The sequence below is a fragment of the Leptonotus elevatus genome, chromosome 21 (assembly GCF_054856555.1).
Source record: "Leptonotus elevatus isolate MCC_2025b chromosome 21, RoL_Lele_1.0, whole genome shotgun sequence".
Taxonomy (NCBI): Eukaryota; Metazoa; Chordata; class Actinopteri; order Syngnathiformes; family Syngnathidae; genus Leptonotus; species Leptonotus elevatus.
In genome coordinates, this window is record NC_141259.1 from 12,922,906 (window position 1) to 12,940,738 (window position 17,833).

General features: G+C 38.7%; 1 protein-coding gene across 3 annotated transcripts in view; it reads right to left on the reverse strand.

The window, feature by feature from the left end:
- eya1 (EYA transcriptional coactivator and phosphatase 1) overlaps positions 1-3,360 on the reverse strand; it is a 49,613-nt gene extending 46,253 nt beyond the window's left edge. For all 3 annotated transcript variants that reach the window (XM_086066212.1, XM_086066211.1, XM_086066210.1), the window contains exons 1-2: positions 3,263-3,360; positions 2,957-3,045 (exon numbers count right to left, since the gene is read on the reverse strand). The gene's annotated coding sequence lies outside the window, so the exon portion shown is untranslated. The remainder of the gene's footprint in view (positions 1-2,956; positions 3,046-3,262) is intronic.
- Positions 3,361-17,833: the final 14,473 nt, after the last annotated feature.

The following is a 17,833-nucleotide window of genomic DNA, read 5'->3' on the forward strand; positions in this document are numbered from 1 at the left end:
TAAGAGTCCAAAGACGACTTTTTAATGATAAGCTGTCATGAAGCGCAGAAAGAAAAATCGGAGAAAAAAATCCCTCAAGGTAAATTAGAAGCCAGTCAAGTGCTTTCAAGTGGCGAATGAAAGTGCAGCGAGAAGCCCAAAAACATAACCATCAGATCAGCCCACTCACCTACCTCCCAGCGATAAAAGTCAACACTTTCCTCAACGTGAAAAGAAAAAAAAAACAGAAAATGGCTCACCTCGACGTGAGTGCTCCAGACAATTTTGTTTCCAAACACAACAAGGAGATGATGTTTTGATTAGCACGTTCCGGAACAGTGTTTAGCCGAAGATGACACATTTATCCCTGATGAGACTATAGATTGTACTTTATGACCTGTGAGACGCACTCGGGGAAGGTCTCCGACAGATAGTTTATTACTCCTCTCTGACGGCTAAACAAGCACACAGTGGAGAGCTATTACTCCCAATGAGCCATCACGATGACACGCGTTATGCACACAACATAGACAAAACTAACTAAAAGGAGTCGAAAGTCATTAACTCATTCACCGATGTGAACGTTTGTACAGTATTCGTAACCGTCCACTGCAATTGACTTACTGTATATAGTCGTCAGGTACGTTTATAGGTACTATGAGGGCCGCGCCTAGCTTGTCTGTAAAATTCAGGTGTGTCAATGATCTGTCATGACAAACAGATGTCTGTAGATGGCGGCGTTGCATCACTTTTGGATCAGCAGATTCGGCAGATTCGGCAGTGAATCACGTTGGTATAAAATTTATGAAGATTTAAACATTCTCGTCGTTCAAACCTTCATAAATTTTATAAAATGTTACATTACGAAAAAAAAAAGTGCACTAAAAAAAATCCGCGAAATAGCGAGGCCGCGAAAAGCGAACCGCGTTATAGCGAGGGAAAACTGTACACAGATTAATTGGCCGGCCAATATTCGACCTTAAATAATCTGCAATAATAATAAAAAATTACAGATTATATAGCTAAGCATCTAAATAAACTTTTTTTTTTAGCAAACCAAAATTATTCATCAAACGCTAATGAAACATTACAATTAAGTGCATTAAAAAAATATGTGAAACTTCGGGTGCAGAACCACGCAAAAAAAAACTTTTTTTTCTCCTTTTTTGTTTTGTCACATTACACAGTAGGACAACAAATATTGACATCAAACACCACCCCATCCCCCTAAAAAATGTGCCGCTTTTTGCTGATTTTTCTCTCTGTTGTAAAGATAAACAAATACAGGTACAATAGGCCAAAGTACTATTAAAAAAAATTAAAAAAGTCAAATGTAAGTCGTATCTTTTTGTTGGAAGTATTAAGGCACCAAAATAAAAAGTTGGTTAGGTGACCGACTAGGCCGTTGCATAACGTCCCGGTTCTTTGCCTAAGAAATCTCTGGTTGCCTTTGCTGTATGCTTCAGGTCATTGTCCATCTGCACTGTGAAGCACCGTTAAACAATTTCTAAAGCATTTGGTCATCATAGCCAAGTTTGTGGGCCAAATATTTCTCCAACTCTGTTACAATTTAAATATAAACAGAATGCCTTGTGCCTTGCTAAAGATATAAACGTGCTTTGTTTAGTTAGACATACTTTTTTTTTTAGGGTGTGTACAGGGGGTGCACTGTGTCAAAAATTCAAATTTTTTTTTAAACATGCGTGGAATTTATTGTTGAAGGAAGTTGTGTGTCCCTGGTGCAATCTTAAGAATGAAAACAGTGTGAAAACTAAACTTTGCGTGCACGCTGAGGGATATCGGGCTGAGCTCAGCAAATATTACAACTACTAAAATGTATCCAGGTCTACTGGTGCTAGCGTCAAGTGGGAATGCCACTAAAACGGATTCAGCTGCACCCTAAATACCAATAGGTTTTGGTAATAAATTGTCAACACCCGTCTAATGGCAGCATTTGTCAGGGCCCGGCCCAACTGTCGGGAGGCCGGGGTTCTGATTTGTGCAACGAGGACATCCAGCAATGCGCCACTCCCCTCCCGCCGTCTCATCCACACAGCTGCCTCGCCTTGCGCAGTTGGGGTCAGACGACGAACTCCAGGGGCCCCCGGCTGCTGCCATATGTACCGAGTCTGGCCCTCTACGCGTCAGACTCCTCGGGGGCGTCTCAAAGCAACGCGAGTCACCGGCAAAACCCCCAGTAGTGAGGCCACGGGGACATTTGCGAAGCCGGGGAGTCCACACAACAAAAACACATTAGGCAAATGTCTGGGGTCAAACGTCTGTTTGAATTGGCCTGATGGAAGCCACTCACGTTGGGCCAGAGCCAAACTGCAGTCCACTGGCTAACGATGGAAACAAAGGAGGTCATAATTTGCTTCGAGATATGTCACTGAAAGTGTAAAAGGATAATGTGCAGAGATGGCTATCACGTGTAAGTGGGGCAGTTACAGATTAGTATTCATCGCCATCACGTTGCAGTCGTTTTAGGTCTTTTTATCCCTGCAACAGTGCAACTGATCCTGTTGATTTTCAATGTAATGCACATGAGGAGAAAAATAATATGAGAGGAAAAATGGCCACATTTAATTTTAGAAAGTTTTTTTTTTAGCAACCCACTGTGAAGATTAACTAATATTACTGCTACTACTTTGACTAAGTTATAGTGCCCCTTGATGGTCAAGGTGATGCCCGAGTGGCCAAGGTGGGTACATCAGAAACAGAAGCACTTTAGCCAATCACTTTATGCAGTGTGACAAAAAACAAATTGATCCATTCTTTTGTATTGCATTTGTTTTAGAAGTTTTTAAATTACAATATTATGACAAAAACTAGTGTTTGGGGTTGCGTCTCCAGAAATATATATAGATATAACTAGTAGTGTCTTGGGATACGAGTGAACCGACTTAATGAGCCGTCACTGCCTGAATTTTCGTTATAACTTGCACACTTGAAATATGAGCAATTTATGGTGACTTACTTCACAATAAGCAGCAGTTTGGCATCTGCAGTGAACAATTCTTCAGTCTTCATGCTGTTTCTTATTGTTCCCAGTTGAAGTTCAGTTCGCTGTCAAGCGAGCACAAAGATAATGCCACGTTGAGTATTTTAAACAACTACATAGCTCTGCGTTACGATTGCCCGGTTAGCTTAATGCTAAACATGATTGGAAAATGCTATAGACATGCTAACGCTAGCATCGATAGTCCCGATTTTCCAATCTTTAAAAAAACTAAAAATTATATTTGAACAACACATGTAGACAGATTATATCAAAAATACTCACAGGCATATACTGTATTCCTAATTATCTACGAAGAATTACCCAAATGACCGCAATTTACTGAAAAGTAGTTGTGTAGAAGAAGATAGGCCTATTCTTCTTCGTTTGTCTAGTTGACTGTACTATACAATACTGCCTCCATGTGGCCAAGGTGGGCACACCAGATGGCACAGCACAATGAATTGCATTCAGCATCATGATGCGGGTGTTGTCCTGATTAAAAAATAAAAATAAAAACACAACATTTGGGTATTAGTTTGACAACAGAATAGTATATTTATTAGCCAACCCCTCAATGATTAGCTATGTCTGGAATTTGACCTCATCCATTTTTTCTCAACATACCTTTTGAGATACAGTATAAATGACTGTGCCGTTCCGTTCCATCTGAAAGCAGTTTATATAACGTGACGTCTTCTTTTTCGACTCACACTTCATTCACACATTCAAACTGCAACGGCAGTGAAGAAGGCTAAAATCACAACTCAAGTCATTTAATGTGGGTCTTGTGTACTTTTAAAATTGATGAAGATGTATAGTGTTCCTTGTGAACTTCTGACATTCTTTAATACAGCAGATTCTCTGATTGGCATTTTGATGAGGGCTCCCACTGTGAGAGGAACTTATGCATATGATTTATCGAGCGCCAGAAGCCCAGCACGTCTTTGCTTAGCAAAACACCAACAAAGAAATTCCATTCAAGGATCCACACGCCAACATGAACATGACTCTGTGTTACTGGAGTTCGTTTGCGCTCAAAACGCGCATCCTCGGTGGGACTTTTCTGTTTATCGGAAAGCAAGTGAGACTTTCTTCTACATTAATCAACGCTCGGTGCCAGTTAGAGAGCGAGTGAGTTAAAAATAGCAACAGCAAGCCTGCCATGGAAACAAGGGCCTCGCCGGCTAGCCGGGATTCGGTTACAGGAGTAGCAACTTTTTGTAGGTCAGGAAAAAAAAAAAAAATCGCAGTTGCCTGGGAAACAATGTGGAAGAATAGAGCACGGAACAGGTAATGCCGGTTCACCGCAATTAAGAGAGCTCGTTGAATGGGACTTATCGGGTGGAGGGTGTGGGGGGGGGGGGGGGGGGGGGTTAGTAATTGAGGGGTTTGCTCATTGGCTGCAGCTGCACCTGGGCGAAAGGCACCTTGAAGAGCACCACAATGGAACAACATGTTTGTTAGGTGTGAGAAAAACAGGATTTTCCACTGTGAATTTGTAATAAAAATCACAATTTGGTTCTAAGTATATATGCTAGATATGCTAAAGCTTGCAGCCATTGGCCTAACTATTTGAGTCATAGCCATACATTCTTGTATTTTAATTTGAAATCTAAGTGCATTATATGGTTTCTGTGTTTGGTCACGTGACTATTGCAATGCGAGCCCGAAGGCGCTTTAATATTAATCTCAGTCGACAGAAAGAGGGCGGTACAGGACAAAATGGCCATCTTAAATTTTGTTCCGCAAACTCATTATTGCTCAGAATACCATGTTTAGAATACAAGAAATCAAGTGTTCCCCATTGCTCGTTTTTCATGTAATCACTAATTTAGCGACTAGTAACTAGTCGTGGAAGCGTTGCAGAATGACTATGCACTTTACAAAACGCCGCCCCCGGCTGAAACCCTGCCCCGCGCAATCCCCGCACTCGCCGTGAATTATTAATCAGGACTGCAATGACATTCTTTTCACCTAACTTGTCCTGCTTTCACTGTAAAATGTTAACCCAGCTCCGCTGGATGCCGACCAAACTGCAAAATCATTATCGTCGTGAATCGGATTTCTTCGCTTCCCTTTAGGTGCTACTATAAAATCCAGCCGAGCGCATTCTTTTGTACATTTTGTAAGAGCGCGACATTTCTTGGGGGCGAGAGTGGATGCTAACGAATCAATACGACTCACGGTGTCCGATGACTCCCGAGCACTTTCGGCGTGCGCTTTGCGACTCACCCCTGGGCCTCGGCGTATCTCCAGCGCCATCGACGTCGGCAGATGCGGATGCACTTAATAAATTGCACCTTGAACAAAAGGAAGAGGTGATGAATTGAAAAAAGGCCCCGCATGCATAATTCACGCCGCCGCCTCTCTCGCTCAAATTGGCCACTGTTAAATAATTCAAATTGATCTCATTAGGGCCAGTTTTCATTATGGGGTAATTCAATTAAACGCAAAAGGGGGGCCTCGGGGGGCCAACTGTGATATAATGTTAATTGGCCAAATATGGGAAGATGCATTAGTAATGAACTAAAACATATATATATATATATATATATATATATATATATATATATATATATATATATATATATATATATATATATATGAATGAGACAATTGGAGGACAAAGCGGTAAAAATAGTCCTCAGTTCAGGTTAATGTGTTCTCGAAGGGTACAAGGGGTACCTGATACAACGCGGCAGTCAAGTAGGAGCCATTAAAGACGAGAGGAAGAGCGTATCTATCTTAGCACTTAAGCACTCTAATTATCTCACACACTCATACACCACACGCACCGAAACCAAGACACTTGCACACATACATTCATTTATTCACCTTCTAACGAATAATGGCGGTTTCCTGCTGGGGGCTGATCATTTAACGTAACTTACCTTAACTTACGTAAGGCACCGCATTAAGCCCAAGTGTTGACTTTTAATTTGTTATCATTTTGTTGCTATAAAGGATTATTTGGACCAAACAATTTCTTTAAAAAAATAAACAAGCAAAAAAAAAAAAACGGTTTCAACATTATTATTATTATTATTAGTTAAAAGTAACAATATTGCATTATTATTGTAATATTAAAGGGTAAGGTACCAAAAAAGAACTTAAAAAATTATATTGCAAAAAACAACAACAATCTCAGCTTATTTAATAAATACAAAATAAAAATACTTTCAAATTTACTACACGAAAACTGATCATCTTGCAAAAATAATGCTTCTACTTTATAAGGACAAAAAAAGGACATAATAATGAAACTCTAGCATCATAAGATTTCATCAAAACTATGCTTAATATTATAAGCAAAAAACATCATCCGAAAAGTAAAACAAACAAATAAAAGCAAAGCGTTAATATTGCCTGTCATGTCGGATACCTCCACTCCAACACATTAGCATTTTGCCTAAACAAGCGCGTAATAAGTTTAACGCGTAATAAGCTGGCGACGGGGGATGGGCGGCACAATGAAAGAAAGGCACGCTGTCTTTTAAAATGAATAAAAATTGATTGCGTCCCAATAAAGAGCGAATGGGCCCAGTGTTAACTAGATTGCGCGTAAACGTCGCCGGCCGTCCCCGGGCCGCTTTATTGCGCGCTAATGCAATAGAGAACACTTAGCAATAAACGCGCCTCTCTGATGAGCTCGCCGAGGCTTTTCCAAGATGGGCCTGATGAAATTGGAAGAATTAGATTTGAGCGAGCTACTAATGACGCCTAAAACAAAAAGAAAAAAGAAAAAAAAGGAAAAATGTCCAAATTGAATTAGCTGGGCCTCCTCCTCCTCCTCATCGCTAAATGCATCATATGTAAATTAGTGTCATTTGGAGAAATCTCCTCGCCTGCGAGGTAGGGCCTTCATTAGATGGGGACTTGAACTAGAACTCCTCCAGGATCTCTAAAAGAGTTTTAGCGCACACAAGATGATAAATATATTTATTGCACAGATGCTTCATCACTTGAATCTATAGTGCCAATATAAGGAGGAATATAATGAGGTGCCCTGACTTTATCATACAAAAAAGAATAATAATTGTGACGTGGTTTTAAAGGAAAATTGCGAAAGAGGATTTAGGGCCAGTGAAGAAAAAAAAGGGGTTGGCAGGATTTTCACTTTATTCTCACTTTAAAGTAAGAATTCTGACTTAAATCTCAGAATTCTGACTTTAATCTCAGAATTCAGATTTTAAAGTGATCTCAGAATTCTGACTTAAATCTCAGAATTCTCACTTTAAAGTCTGAATTCTGAGATTAAAGTGAGAATTCTGAGATTAAAGTAAGAATTCTCACTTTAAGAATTCTCACTTTAAAGTGAGAATTCTGAGAATTAATTTATTATTAATTTTTTTATTAATTTATTAAAGTAAGAATTCTGAGATTTCATTTATTTATTTATTTATTAATTTATTAAAGTAAGAATTTTCACTTTAAAGTGAGGATTCTGACTTTAATCTCAGAATTCAGATTTTAAAGTGATCTCAGAATTCTGACTTAAATCTCAGAATTCTCACTTTAAAGTGAGAATTCTAAATTAAATCTCAGAATTCTCACTTTAAAGTCTGAATTCTGAGATTAAAGTGAGAATTCTGAGATTAAAGTAAGAATTCTCACTTTAAAGTGAGAATTCTGAGAATTCATTTATTATTTTTTTTTTTATTAATTTATTTAAGTAAGAATTCTGAGATTTCATTTTTTTTTTAAATTAATTTATTAAAGTAAGAATTCTCACTTTAAAGTGAGGATTCTTACTTTAATCTCAGAATTCTCACTTTTATCTCAGAATTCTGCCTTGACAGTGAGAATTCTGACTTTGTGACGTAGAGCTATGAATTGTCGGGGAAAGTCAGAAGGTCAAAAATTCTGAGAATAAAGTCAGAATTCTGCCAACCTTTTTTTTCTCTTCTCTTCTCTTCCCTGACCCTAATCCTCTTCTGTAGAAAATAACTTTTTAATATTTCACTTTATAAAAACTTTAACCTCATATATGTACAGTACGAGCCAAAAGTTTGGACACACTTTCTTATTCTATGCATTTGCTTTATTCTCATGACTGGTTACTTTGTAGATTCTCACTGAAGGCATCAAATACTCTGTATGTATGTTTTATATGATAGATTCTTCAAAATAGCCATTCTTTGCTCTGGTTACTTTTTTGCATACGCTTGACTTTCTTACCTCTGGGAACTCCTTTAAGACTGTTGGAAAACCCCTTCAGGTGACTGACTACCTTTTGAAGCTCATCGAGAGAATGCCAAGAATGTGCGAAAAAGTAATCAGAGAAAACGGTAGCTATTAATTTACGTATTTATTTTATTTTATTTATTTATTATTATTTTTTTGTTAGTTGTCGTCATCGTTTCGGTGCCTTCAGTAATGCACACGATGCACATAGTCGTGAAAATAAAGCAAATGTATTCAATGAGAAGGTTTTGGCCTGTACTGTACTTACGAAAGCAAGATTCAAACCCAGTAACCTGTGAGGAAGACGTGCTAACCACTTAGCCACCGTGCTGCCCCCTGCTAACACCACTCTAATGCAATTCCCTCCACTTTAAAAGTCCAATCCAAATGTTTACACAATGAACAATGCCACTTTGTCGTGGACGGCGCAGACACGCAAATCCTGCAACCAATTATTTACCCCCCACTGGAGGATCCTCCACTTAACCACTCGGCGACCTCTCACGCACTATACCCACCCCCCCGCCCGCCGCCCTTTCTGCTGTAAAAACAGACCCTGTATGACAACTGCGGGAATTACACAGCGATTAAACGGGATCATCCGGGTTCCTAATGCAAACAATGAGACCGTCAAGTTGCCTGGCTCGTATGTTTCCAGCAGGTAGGTAATTCACTTATCTGGCTCATTGTTCTCTTCCTTCATCCCTGCTGAATGACGTGGCTTTGCCGCCAGATTTGCGTAGCCTTAGCTAAAACCTCCAGCAAATAAGTCAGGTAAATTTGTTTGCTGTGCACAATTCATACACAAGGCAAGCGTCATAAAATTACAAGGACAATTTATAGCTGCGTATTAACTGGCCGAATGGAAGCATGTAAAGATTAAAAAAATAGGGGCTCCCAGGATTGACCCCTGGGGAACCCCCACAGGTCAGAGCCATTTGGTCTGAGACGCACCAATTTCAACAAAGTAAGTCCTGTCCTCAAATTATAACTTCATGCTGCTTAAAGCGGTAGCAGAGAGCAGCAAATAGAAGAGCTGACAATTTTCAAGCGAAAGTTGCCAGTATTTGCAAGCAAAAATGCGGCTGTCACGTTGGCCAGACAGCTGACGCTACTGTAGCGCAAGACCGCATTGGGAGAGAGAGCCTACTAAGTATTTTCTGGGCGTTTGACAGCAGGATCGCATATGGCTGGGCCGCAGCTGTGCGGGTATTTCCACTGTCCATAAGCACCTTCCTATTAATGGGCTGGGAAAGCCACCATGCGTTGGATCCAAGGAGCTAGAAAACATGAGGCCTGGGAGACACACATGGCCCAGGACAGCGTCTTATCCAGTCCAAAAAGGAAATGTTATAAAACGAACCAAACCCATCAATGCTTGTTAGCAATTTGTCAATGTTTTTTTTTCCACCCCACAAAAAAATGACATAATAAAAGACAATTGTCCTACTGTAAACCCCCACCCTCCACCCCCCAGTAATTTTATGGGGGGAAAAATATTTTCTATAAGTAAAAAAAAGAAAAAAATCCATGTTCAAATAAAGATGTAATAAGTTTTTTAAAAGTTGTGAATTTTAAGATGAAGGAAAAAAAATCTGCATTATAATAAGGGGGAAAAAAGGAAAAAATACACTGGGTGAATGTAGTCCTTAAATTACGAGAATAACGCAATTTTATGAAAATAAAATCGTAATTTTGTGAGAAAAAAAGTTCAGTGAATGAAAATGTTATGAGAATAGAATCTTAATATTTGGGGATGAAATTTCAAATTAAGTCGTACAGAGAAAAAAGTTATGAAAATGGTTTTCTTTTTGGAATAGTGCTGAAATAATTGCAGTATTATATAACGAGAATGGAGTCTTATTATTGTAAAATAATAATAATAATAATAATAATATGGCAAAAAAACGAGAATAAAGAATGAGAATACATTTGTTGTTTTAGTTTTAACATTGTGAAGAAAAAAAGGTTACGATAAAAAGTTACGATACATGGTAATATAGCAAAAAAACATTTTTATACAAGAAAAATATTGTTGAGGAGAAAATGATGTCATATTATGGGAAAAAAAGACAATATAATGAAAGGACTAAAATTACAACAAAAATATTTAAAAACCAAGAATAGCATTTAACGTTACTGCTTAAATCTTGAGTAGCGTATCTATTTAACACAGTTAGCCTACTAGCATAATTGCCAAAGCAATTTTTAGCTAACTGTCACAATATCAAAAACATTTTTAAAGAGCATGCTAAAAATTGTAACGTCTTTGTAGATTCTCAATCATCCAGATCATGATACTCCTCAAAGGTTGAATGAAGCAACTTGTAGAATTTGCTGTTGTTTTCCGAAAATGTTCAACTACGACTTAGGCAACTATGCTAACATGCTAACGATATCCGGACATCACATCTCCAGTGTTCATCTTGAGGACATCTGGCGACACATTACAGTAATCGCGCGTCCATGCTGCAACATAAATAACCCGACTAGGCCAGACCCGCTGGTGCCCCTCGCCGTCTGTTGCCAACTACTAAATATATTTCCCGCATTCTGCGCGACATTCCGATCCGACGCGATGCGTGCAGGGAGTTGACGGGAATAAATAGCCGAGCCTTCAGACGTGTCCCGCGGTGTGATGGTTTTGCTTGGGGACAATTACGCCATCTCCGTTTGGCGGCTTTATCGCATGTCGACGAATTCTTGAGGCGTCAGAATGATGTCACTCCCGCCACCTGTTCCGGCGGTAAAAACGGCCCATGGCAAGTTCCGGTGTAAAAAATGTTGGCGTAGCAACAACCAAGCTAATATCGTACCCGTCACTCAATCTACTTTAACACTAGACTGATACTGTGGCAGTACTGTTCTTTTGCTGAGTTCTGTATGAAAAGCAAAGGTGGATAAATGCTGTCAACATTACATTACTCCTACAGGCATCATTTAATTGTACAAGTGCGTGAATACGCGCACAATTAGGATTATATTCTACCATTGCTGGATTTTGTGTGAAAGGCAAATGTGACTAAATGCCACCAACTTTGCGGCTCAATTTATGGATATTTACACAAACTCTGTGAAAAGTTGTGAAAAGATATGTCATTTAATCATTTAATCGTGTGAATGTACACACAGTGGGAAAATATTGTGCCTTTGCTGGGTTCTGTGTGAAAGGCAAAGATGGCTAAAATTTGTAAGAATTTGGGAAAACTGCGTGACAGCGGCTACTGACGTCATCTAATTGTCCCGTTGTAACATGTGCACACAGTTGTGGCTATATTCTGCCTTTGCTGGGTTATGTGTGAAAAGCAAAAGCAGGTTAATGCAGGATCTTCTGCCCTGATGCAATCATTTTGAAGAAACTGCGTGAAAGTGGCTTTGAATGTCGGAATGGAGGGACGGGGTTGTAAAGTTTCTCACACAGTTGTGCTTTGTGTATGTATGTGTAAAATAAGGAGGCATAATGCTGTGTTGTTGTATGAAATGGAATCATCTGTGTCGCGTGAAAGTGCCTTTTTATATAAAAAGCAAAAGGTAATGCAATGGTAAATCTCTGCGTGAAATCACACTCAGTTGTGACATAGAAGTGTTTGGAGTTAAGAGCATGGCCTCAAAACGAATTAAACTTGTATTTCAAGGAATCAGTGTATATATTTAAGCCTAGTTCATGTGGATTTAAGTGTTTTTACTACTAACATAAAAAATGTAACTGTCACAGCTCAACTTTGCACCATCACGCTGATTTTTCCTCGCACTCCAGCCGTGCGTTTTTGACTCTGATGACATAATACCACAGAGACAGGAAGACGGCAGTAAAATGAAAAGGGCTATTTCATAAATAATAGGCAGAGGGGGAGCAAAAAAGATCAACAAGGTATAAATCGTGATCATTCGTTGGACGGGCAGGACTAAGGCAACACTATAAGTCACACAAACTCCAAATGAGCAAACAGAACTTGATTGTGTTGCTTTATTTGGCCCTCGTTTGTCACTCAGGTGGTCTCGCGGCCCACCTGCACGCCGTACTGTAAATTACGCACCCCGAGACCTAATTGCCCGCGTCGGCTGTGTTGCTATAAAAAAAAAGGCCAGCGCAGCGCTAGCTCTATTGTCAGGTACTTCATCAAGGCTCATGTGATTTATTTGCTTGTGGCTGCAAATTCGTGGGGAAAAAGAAGCCAGAGTACGCGAACAACGATACCGATGCTGATATCAAGCTAGCATCACAGACTGGGAGTTGCATGATGGATAGATAGATAGATAGATAGATAGATAGATAGATAGATAGATAGATAGATAGATAGATAGATAGATAGATAGATAGATAGATAGATAGATAGATAGATAGATAGATAGATAGATAGATAGATAAATAGCAAACTCAAGAGAGAGAAGCTAGCTAGCTAATCAATAGCTAAGATAGCTAACAAAGAGAACTCGAGGATAGATAGATAGATAGATAGATAGATAGATAGATAGATAGATAGATAGATAGATAGATAGATAGATAGATAGATAGATAGATAGATAGATAGATAGATAGATAGATAGATAGATAGATAGATAGATAGATAGATAGATAGATAGATAGATAGATAGATATTTTTAAAATGCAATTCACTGTCCGAAGTATCCAGACAGTTTTTCTACTGCACAGCTCCACTTCCTGCTCTATGGTTACCATCACACTAAGCTTCTGCGGTTTGCGTCTGCAGTCATTTTTCAGTCTAATTATTTCCTTTTTTTGCAGCGCACCGCAGCTGACAGTGATGGATCGCAGGTTAAATATGAGCATTCTTGTCCACGTATATGTTGGACGCGCTCGGCGTACACTCGCTCCGACCAAACACAAGCTCGGAAAGATTTCTCTGCTTTTCCCATTCCACTTTGTCTTCATTTTCTCTCCCTTCGGTGATGTATCGCTAAAGCGCATCGCCCAGACAGAAGTGTAGCTTGTGCGCCGTTATGATTACGCCACGTAGTGTAACTGTATAAAGAACCGTGATTGGATGTTTTCTTTGTCCAAACTGTCAAATAAAAGTCCATCACGTCTGACTTAATGTCGATTCAAGATGCTTTACAGTATGTTTGTGTATCGTGAATCATAATTACTCTGCTCACCTCTGTATAGAAATCACACATGATTGTCTATTAATTCTGAGTTACTAAATTGGAACAAGGCTTTCGATTGGTAAAGAAGATCTTTAAAAAAATAATATATATATATATATATATATATATATATATATATATATATATATATATATATATATATATATATATATATATATATATATATATATATAGTCTTTTTTTATGGAAAAGCTTAATTCTCACATAAAATGATTGATATGGATACTTGAATAAAACAGTGGAGCATGTTTTACAGATTTAACATGCTTGTCTTGGTAAACATGATTCCGATCATAACAATATCATGAAATATCACATGTAGAACCACCTTCTGGCAGGTGGTATTTTTTTATTTTTAACATCCTGACAGGTTGCTGTAAAAGTTTAACAGCGGTGTGCGGTATTAAAAAAAAGAAAAGAAAAGCTCAAACGCTAACACTTTTATTGAGAAAAAAAGATGGAAGACACAAAGCAGATGAAGGCAATTGGGAATTAATGGTGCGCAACATTTTCAGGCGCTCCAAGGACACCAGTCCAAAATCGCATATGGCTGCCTATAATAAGCATGTGTTGTGAAATAGACTTATGATTGGTTGATTTTTTTTTTCGGGGGAGAGAAAAAGTATTTTCTCTTATTTTTGGTTGGAAAAAAAGCCCTATTATTATTATTTTCATTTTATTTTATTTTATTTTATTTTATTTTTATTTTTTGGAAAAAGCTAATTCATTTTAAAGTTTTTTTAAAGTGGTATTTTAGTTATCTTCTATTTGAGAATGTTTTGGGGGGTCTCAAGTGAGAATTTATTTTTCTTATCTTTGCGAAATTTCCCCCCCCACCCCAAAATTTTTTGGGGGGTGTATTATTCCGGTGAAATATTGTGTGTTTTTGCCATCTTTCCATGACAGTTTGGGCAACCTTGCTTTGAGAGTAATTGGCTGTCAAGTGGGAGGCGGTTTGGTTTGGGTACCAAGTCCAGAAATGAATGAATCCAAATAAGCAAGTCGTCCAACTGTGGGGCTGTGCATGTGGGGCCGAGGCCCGCAAAATGGCAAACGCTGCCCGTTTGAAGTCTGGAATGTTTTGGCTGACTCAAAGCAGGCAACTTGAAGTGGAAGGAGGATCATCGACCACCCCACCCGCCCCCTTCCCCTTGGGATTTGAACCATTTTCATACAGGATGTGAGGGGAAATGCAGGACTGGAAGAGAATTTAGGTAGAAAACGTAGAATGAGGATAAAAAAACATCAAGAATGATCAACCCATCAAAAAAGTCACACAGCAGCCTTGTGTTATTGTATCAGGATGATTGATAAGTCTGTTTTGCATGTTCTCTGGGATGTCAAAGGGATCTGGTTGCTTGTTAGGACATAAAACACCACCTATGGAGGAGAAGGATGCGGCGGTCTTGTTTGGCTTAATGGCTGTTAAGCGTCTTTTTATTGTGCAAGAATGTCACGGCTCAGTGGTGAAGCAGTATTTATTAATAACAGTCAGAGCCCAGACGATGTGTTTCTCATTGCTTTCTTCCTTCCTGCCGGCTCGGATCGGATCGCCGGCAGTGGACAAAAGCGCACAAGATGTGTGCGCTCTTTGTTTTTGGAAGCAGGGACAGACCTCACAAAAACTTTTTTTTTTTTTTTTTTGCTACAGTGCAACCGATGAGGTTCTTACATTATTTGTTGCAAAACTTGCAGAGTCTCATTGAGAGTTCAGTTTGTTATGATTGTTAGTCAAGACTTCGGAATTGTTGACTGAGATTTTTGGAAGTATTGAGGTTTGTTGTTCTTGTGTTGTCTTGATGGTTTTAAAAAGATTTTTGGGATTTTTGGGTCAGGACTTTTGAAGGATTTCTGATTGAGACTTTGTCAATCGAGACTTTGGGATTGCTGGTTGGAGCTTTTTGAAAGATTTAGGAATTTGTGGTTGTTGAGGGTCTCGAAAGATTTAGATTGTTGTTTAAGATTTTTGTGGTTTTAGTTTGAGATTTTGGAATGATTTTCCAATTATAGTTAGTAAGTATAGATTTTTTAGATTTAGGATTTTTGCAAGATTTTCAAGATTTATGTTGATCTGATTGGGGATTGTTGGTTGAGATTTATGAACGATTTGAGGTTTGTTGGATGAGGTTTTTGAAAGATGCTTGGGTTGTTTGTCAAGATTTTTTAAAGATTTGGTGATTTTTATGTGAAGCTAAAATTATGTTGATTTTATAAAGATTTGGGGATTTTTTTAATTTAGGTTTTTGAAGAATTATCTGATTGTGGATTGAAACCTTTTCTTTCCTTTTTTTTTCTTTTTTTAAATATTTTTGAGATTGTTGTTTGAGATTTTCAGGTTGTTGGTTGAGATTTTGGAACAATTTCCCCATTATTGGTCAGATTTGATTAGATATTTTTTCTATTTTTATTCATGACTTTGGAAGATTTTTTAGAATAATTTTGAAAGGCTTTTTAATAGTCGAGATTTTTGAGAGATTTTGTAATTGTTGATCAAAATCTAAAGATTGATTGGTCAAGATTTTTTTTTTCATTTGGAGATTTTTTTTGATAGAATATTTTGGGGGTGATTTTTTTTTAAGATTTAGAATTTATGGAAACAGTGTATTATGATTTTGAGGTGCGAATCCTGTAGATTTTTGCATTGTCATTTGTGATTTTTGACATTTTGGGTGTTCTTGTGTGAAGAGGGATTCGGGTTAATCCTTGACAGCAGTGCCAGTAACCAAAAAAAACAAGTAAACCAAAAAACGAGTAAAAGAGCAAAATGAGTATGTAGTGTAGAGAAACGGTAGTCCTTCAGCCGCCGCCGCCTCCTCACTCGATCCATATGCCAGGCTCGGAGGCAGGAAATCACCACAATTGACTGTAATCAGGCAAGGGCCCGTGTAGTCCATTAGAGGAGTCCTGCTGGAACTGATTGGCCGCCATTAGCAAGAATGAGAGTCACGCGCAAATATGCCTTCCAACCATCATCACCAAGCGCACCTCACGAGACATTATTTCAGCCAGTATCAAAAGATTAACTCTCCGTGTGTGTTTTGGTGGGTTTTATTTTGGTGGGTTTCTATTTCCTGTTTTGGGGGTAGCAGTCCTTGGCTTGATAGGACTCAGGTCAAGGCAAGAGTCCTGTTCATTTAGGAATCTAATATGAACAATTTGGGATTGTCAGTTGAGATTTGCAAAATGATTTGTGATTTTTGGATAAGGTAAGAATCCTGTTTGTTTGTTGTTGTTGTTTTTTTTTGTTGTGGCAAGATACAGTATCTATTGATTTGAAATTTTTCAGTTGAGCTTCTAGAAAGATTGTGTGATTATTAAGGGAGGCAAGAATGCTGATGTTTCTTTTTTTGGGGTTGCTGGTTGGAGAAAAGATCTCTAATGATTATTTCACTTGTTAGAGATTTTTGAAAGATTTTCTATCTTTCATGTGAGGTGTTTATTTTTTGAGCCAGACTCCTGATTACTTTTTTCAAATTGTCATTCCAGTTTTGAAACAATTTTGGAATTATTATTTCGTGTTGTTGTGGGTTAAGATATTTGAAAGATTTTTCAAAGATTTTCTATCATCATCTTTATTTTTGTGATTGTCGGCCCAACATTTGGAAAGAATTTGGCAAATTCCGGTTAAGAGGTTGCAGCCAGAGTATTGATGCTTTTTTTGAATTTTCAGTCGAGACTTTTGGGGGAAGATTTTGGAATTTCCAGTAATTTTTTTTTATATGATTTTGGTGTAGTTGATCAATGCAACAAGAATGATGTCAATTTTTGAAGAATATTGTATTTATTAGCCTCTATATTGCAACGGATGTCCGAACCTCTTTACTGACGTGCATCCAAATATGTAAATGCCTGACCGCCGCTTGAACCACGTAGGAATGTTTGTTTGCTTGCGCTGCCTTGCGCTACGCTAATTCGCCAACATTTTTCCTGGACCGCAAGTAGGATTCGGACTCTTCTAACAACAGCAATGTTCTCGGGGCGGCAGAGGCAGCCGTTGTTTGACAAGTTGGTGGCTTTGTTTCACCAAAACCATAATAACACTACCTCAGCCCCGCCCCTCCCACCGCTCTTGTCGAACTAGCATGCTAGTTGTAGTCCTCTGTCACAAGCGGGAAAAAAAGGGGTTTCCCCCCTGTTATAAAAACAGATGCCGGTTTGGCTCGTGGGCTTGAGCTCGGAGGAATTTCGACGGTTGTTTTTTGGTTGTCCCCTGTTTGAGACATAATTGGAGAGAGGAAACGAGACGGGCGACAGCTGATGTGGTTTTGGTCCGGAGGGAATCGACATCTGACTCTGATTGAGAGAAGCAATGGCGCTCTTGCAAAGCTTTGAGGAGATCTTGCATTAAGCAAATACAAGGAATGCAGTAGGTCCTCTAAATTACACATCGGCTGCTGTCGTGCTTTAACGTCGGGCTTACTTTTCATGACACAGGTATGGCTCCGCCTCTCCTGCCTCCCCTGGCCGCACTTTCCTGGTCAGGGATGCTGCAACAGACATTGTAAAATGCACACCAAGTCTTATATAGTGTCTGCTGGC